We start from the raw sequence: 5,375 nt of genomic DNA on the forward strand, positions 1-5,375 counted from the left end.
AGGGACAGTGGTGAGGCCCCGCCGGCCACCCCTGCCCGGGGCTACTGAGGGACTGGGCAGAGCCATTACAGTCATGCAGCTGGACAGGTATTGGCCTGAAAAAAGCAGCAAAGAAGCAGGAAATTAGACCCTGCACTGTTTTATTCTTTGTTGGGAATAAAACCCTTCGCTGGTGTGACGCCAACTCTTGCCGCATGCAGTGGAAAATCGCACACCCAGCCCGGCCCGCCTGGCTCCACCGTGGCATTCTCAATCAGAGAAGTTATTTTTGCTTTTAGCAGAGGTGCCTCTGAGGTAGTGAGGGAGTTATAGGGATTAGGAACCCTTTTGTGTTTTCCCTCCTGTTGTGATCTCCTTCCTTCCCGGGCCCCTCCGGCTGTTTTCACATTAATGCACTTAACTGATTTTGGAGGTGCTCAGATGTTCCCAGAGCCTCACCCTCGGTAATTCATGGTGCCTCCTTTCTTTCATCTGTTCCCTGAAGGACACAATAACAACAAGGCTTTATCTGCCTTCTGTTAGATCCCAGGACTTCACAGCAGTCACGCTGCCTTCAGCAGCTCCAGGAGCGTGGGGTGATTTTCTGGGCGGCCACCGAGGAACCAACTTAACCAGAGAGAGAAATTCTGGATCCTCTCAGTTGAGGGCTCTGCTCTTTGGGCAGCACTGCCTCACACCTATGGGCTTCAGATTTGGATTTCTGACTCCCCAGGCTGCCAAATCAGGGCATTTGGGGTGCACACATGCCCTGTCCCTCAGGGAGCTGGGGAAGGAGGGGACCTGGGCCCAACCCACCACTGGCAAAGGCAGAGCGAGCAGAGGACAGTGCTCAGCTTCCAGCACCATCCTGGGGCAACCTGGCAGGGCAAAGATCAGGTGTTCCTGGCCTGCTTCCCTCCACAGTGGGGGGTACAGGATTGCCCAACAGCCGTCGTGTGGGAGCTGTGCTCCAGAGCCACCCCGGCCACCCCTGCTCGGAGCAGATGTGCTCGCTTTGCTCATGTTCACTCCAGCAAACACCCTCCTGCTCCAGGCAATTCCCATGTTGGCCCTGAGCCTCCCATGTGGGCCAAAACCTGTGCTGTGAGGTCTGAAGTCTGAACCCCCTCAGGTCAGCCTCACATTTTAGGCCAAGTCACAAGTCAGCCCGAAGGTGACAACTGCCCTAACATGAGGTAAAGCCCTGCCACAGCCCCACAGGTAGGGAACACCTGGATTTAGGGCTTTTCCTTCTGTGTTATCACAACCTCAACCCATGTTTCAGCTCTTTTACCACGTGTGGCAGAGGAGTCAAAGAGGAAATGTGGAGCTTGTCCTGCAATGTCAGCTTTTTCTGGACTTTTCTGGTCAAAGTCGTTGCTGGTCAGCTGCTGCCAAGGCCCCTGACCGAGCTCGTGAACAACAATCCCAAACCAGCCCCACTCTGACATCAGGAACTCTCAGCACAGAGCTCCCCTGAGCCGGCTGTGACGGGGCATCAGGAAACGGAGGAGCAGCCGCTCCTTCGGCTATTTCATGTTAGCAGAAGAATTCAGTCTCCCAGGCTCTCCTAAAACACTCACCCACAACAAATTCCCTTGAGATAAAAGAAAAAGGGAACGTCGTAATTTTCGGGAGATGGTATCGGAGTCTGCTCCTGCAAGAAGCACGCCGGAGATGCTATCTCTGCCTGTGTGCTGCAGGGGGGAGGGACGAGCTGCGCTCCTCGCATGGGAGGGGAGGTGATATTACCTGCTGGGGTGCCCAGAGTGGTGCAAAACAGCAACGGTCAGTGTGTTGCATTTGCCTCAAAGAATAGCACTTAATTGCGCTTTTAGTGTCATGAATAAGAGCTAATTAGGAGTCATTAGGTTTCCCCTGTGGACCAGCTTCTCCCCAGTGCCTTCCACAGCAATTCCCAGCTCAGTGGGAACCCGCTGAATGATGCAGCCCTGGGAAAGGTGTCTCCTGTGTGTGAGGGATGGCGGGCCCAGGCTGACGGGTTTGCTCTGTTAGTCTGCACAACACAAAATGGGTAACAAATATATCGAGGTGTGGAGTGACAAACTATGTCTTTGTTTCTGTCTCAGTTTTCTATCTTCTGCCAGGACATGTCCTGACGGCCTCCCCCATATTATCTGGAAAAAAGCAATCCCAGATCAGTTACCAAGAAAGGAGACGGTGGTGTGTGTTTGCAATGGAAACTCCCTCTGGGCAGGCGCAGGGCTCGTCGCCATCAGCCAGGGAGCCGAGCCTCGGCTGCCCGAGCTGTGGGGTGGGGGTGATGCTCACCCTGTTTGATCCCCTCCTGCCCACGCTGACGCAGGGGCAGCACGGCCCGGCCACTGCGGAGGGGAGGAGGCAGCGATGGAGGCAGCAGTGCACAGGGGAGGACAAAGGGGAGTGACCCGTGCTGTCCTTCTCTGGGCTCCAGACTGGAGCGGTGAAGCCAGACCCGGGGCCAGGCAAGCTCCCAGCCCTGTGACATCGATGCTTCATGAGCTGTCACCACCAGTGAGGGCTGTGCTGGAGCACAGACCCGCTCTGCCCGTTTTGGTGCCGAGGAGATCCCCTCGTGGCATTGATTCCCAGGGAATCAGCACTGCTGACACAGCCAGTCTGCAGCTCCTGCTCATCGGAAGGGCCAGGCAGAGTAGGGCAGGGAGGTTCTCTCTGCTACACTTTGGGGATCACGGACCTGTCTGGCACTAGATGGTCTTTGCATGATGGTTGAAGCTCTTCCCACCAGTTCCTGCTGAAGTTGTTCGTCCTCAAGGCCACCCAGGCACTATGACAGCCCCATGTGCTGCCAGCCCCCCCCCCAGGCTGGCTGAGCGTGGCCTTTCTGCTCTGAAGGTATTGAACAGCTTGTGATCACACCAGTCCTGTCTCCAAGGGCTGGCTCAGCCCTCCTGCCCCTGCCTGGGGATGAAGAGACCCACTCCAGCAAGCTCAGCACTGAGCAGCTCAGCTCCCTGGGACCTCCAGCTTGTGCACTCCAGCCCAGGCTGAGGCTGGTGACAATATTGCAGATCCATGGACCATTCCCTGGTCCAGAGCCAAGGGACCAGCTGCTCTACACTGCGTGTGAGCAGGGCTCTCCCTGTGAATCCCCCTGAGCTGCAGTCAGAGGTGTGACCAGAGTCATTCTGGCTGGTGGAGGGAGGGCAGATGGACACAGCTCAGGGCCTGTTTTACTCTAGACAGAAGGATGTTTTTGTGTCTGAGTGGAGCCAAAGTCCCAAAGCCACCAGGAGCTGCTTGAGCTGTATCTCCACAGTAAACTTTGGAGTTTCCCACTTTGGAGTTTCCCACGTTATTTTTTCAGCATCTGTCTTCCAGGTAGCAGCAGCTGTTGCATTTTTTCTCATGTCTCATTGTTCGGTGTGGCAACACGATCACACCCTGTCTGCTCATTCCTCTCCCCTCGCTGAGCACGGCACAGCCAGCAGGGACTCACAGGTACTTTCTGCTGACTCTGGGCAACAAACAGCGGCTCCCACATTCATCCTGCACCCACACCTGCTGCACCCCCGGGCCAGGTCTCCAGCCAGATGGGAATCCCAGCGTGGGGACACCCTGACGTCAGTGGTGGGGTGAGGCAGGTACCGGCATTGACTCGTGCTCACAGAAGGGAATTGCGATTTGGTCCCTGCTCTGGGGTGCGGCCACTCACTCCAAAGGACCCCGGGGGATGTGACAAACCTGCCGGTGGTGACAGGGGCTCCACCAGCCCCGTGACTGCTCCATGACAGCCTCTGCCAGCATTTAGTGCCCTCCTGTATCCAGGCCTTGTCCTGGCCCCTGATCACAGCCCCGAGGAGCAGGAGGATGGGCAGGAGCAGGGAAACAGCCCCCGCCACGTGTTCTGGTCCCCACCTGCCCTCCCCTTCTGCTGCTCCTCGAGGGCTGATGGTCGTGGCAGGTGTTGCCTGTGAGGCTCTGCCATGGCCTGGCTGCAGCAGGGTCTGCTCCCCTTGTGCACTTGGGGGATGATGGGGCCGTATCCCAGAAGGCCACTGCAGCTGCTGGGAGGGGAAGGGGCTGCCCAGCCTTGTGCTGGGGAGATGTACCCCAGAGCAGCCCCTGTAACCAGGCTGCACTGTCACTTCCCACAGGAGGGTAAGGACTTGGCTGCTCATTAATCTGTACTTGGCAGAGAGTTTTATGAAGTCATTAACAAGACTGAAACAGTCAGTGCCTACAAGAAGCCCCACAAATAAAATACCTCCCAGCCCTCCCCAGCTCCCCCGAGACGCGAGCCCACCCACCCAACGGCCCCCCCCCCCCCCCCCCCCCCACTGCACCCCGCCTGACCCCACTCCCGCTCCTGCTCCCTCGCAGTGCCCGCAGCGCTCCTGGCCCGGGGCCATGCTCCACCCAGGAGCTCTAATGACACTAATGATTTTCTGAACACGAGCTGGGAGTGCAGAGCCAAGGCCCGTCAGCCGTGTCTGCTGGGAGGTGAAGGCCTGCCCGGGCCTGGCACACGCTGGTCCCGCTCTCGCCCGGAGCGCAGCGGATCCTGCGATACGTAACTGTAATTACGGGCCCTGATCAGCTTCGCCTCTCTTATTATTGTATTAATCCGAACCGCTGGCTCAGCCTGGCACTGCGGGACCAGTGGGTGCTCGGGATAAACTCCATACCCAGCTCAATGCACGGATGGGGGTCTGCACCACCGGGGCTGGGCTGAGACCCTCAGGCAGCGCCAAACAGCAGGAACCCTGGTGGTGCCAATCGTCCCGGTGGTCCCTGTGCCATGGAGGTCCCAGTGGTGTTGGTGGTCCCGGTGACCCGTGGTGCCGCTGGCCCAGTGCTCTGGTGGTCCTGGTGTCCAGATGGTACTGATGTCCCTGCAGTGCTGGTGCCCCCCCGCCCTGTGGGGACCCCGGGGGCGATGGGGGCTCAGGGGGGCAGCTGGGCTGGGACCTGCCCTGGGGGCCGGTGCTGAGGCTCTGCGCTGGGCTGTGCACTGATGTAGGGGGACTGGGGTGGACCCGGTGGGACCCAGTGAGATCCGGGGGTACGTGGTGGGACCAGGGGTACCTGGTGGGACCCAGTGAGATCCGGTGGGACCAGGGGTCCTTGGTAGGACCCAGTGAGATCCGAGGGTACCCGGTGGCACCCAGTGAGATCCGGGGATACCCGGTGGAACCAGGGGTACCCGGTGGCACCCAGTGAGATCCAGGGGTACCCGGTGGGACCCAGTGAGATCCAGGGGTACCCGGTGGGACCCAGTGAGATCCGGGGGTACCCGGTGGCACCCAGTGAGATCCGGGGGTACCCAGTGGGACCCAGTGAGACCCGGGGGTACCCAGTGGGACCCAGTGAGATCCGGGGGTACGCGGTGGGACCAGGGGTACCCGGTGGCACCCAGTGAGATCCGGGGGTAC

Source organism: Manacus vitellinus, unplaced genomic scaffold (assembly GCF_001715985.3).
Source record: "Manacus vitellinus isolate BGI_N305 unplaced genomic scaffold, ASM171598v3 scaffold_72_pilon, whole genome shotgun sequence".
NCBI lineage: Eukaryota > Metazoa > Chordata > Aves > Passeriformes > Pipridae > Manacus > Manacus vitellinus.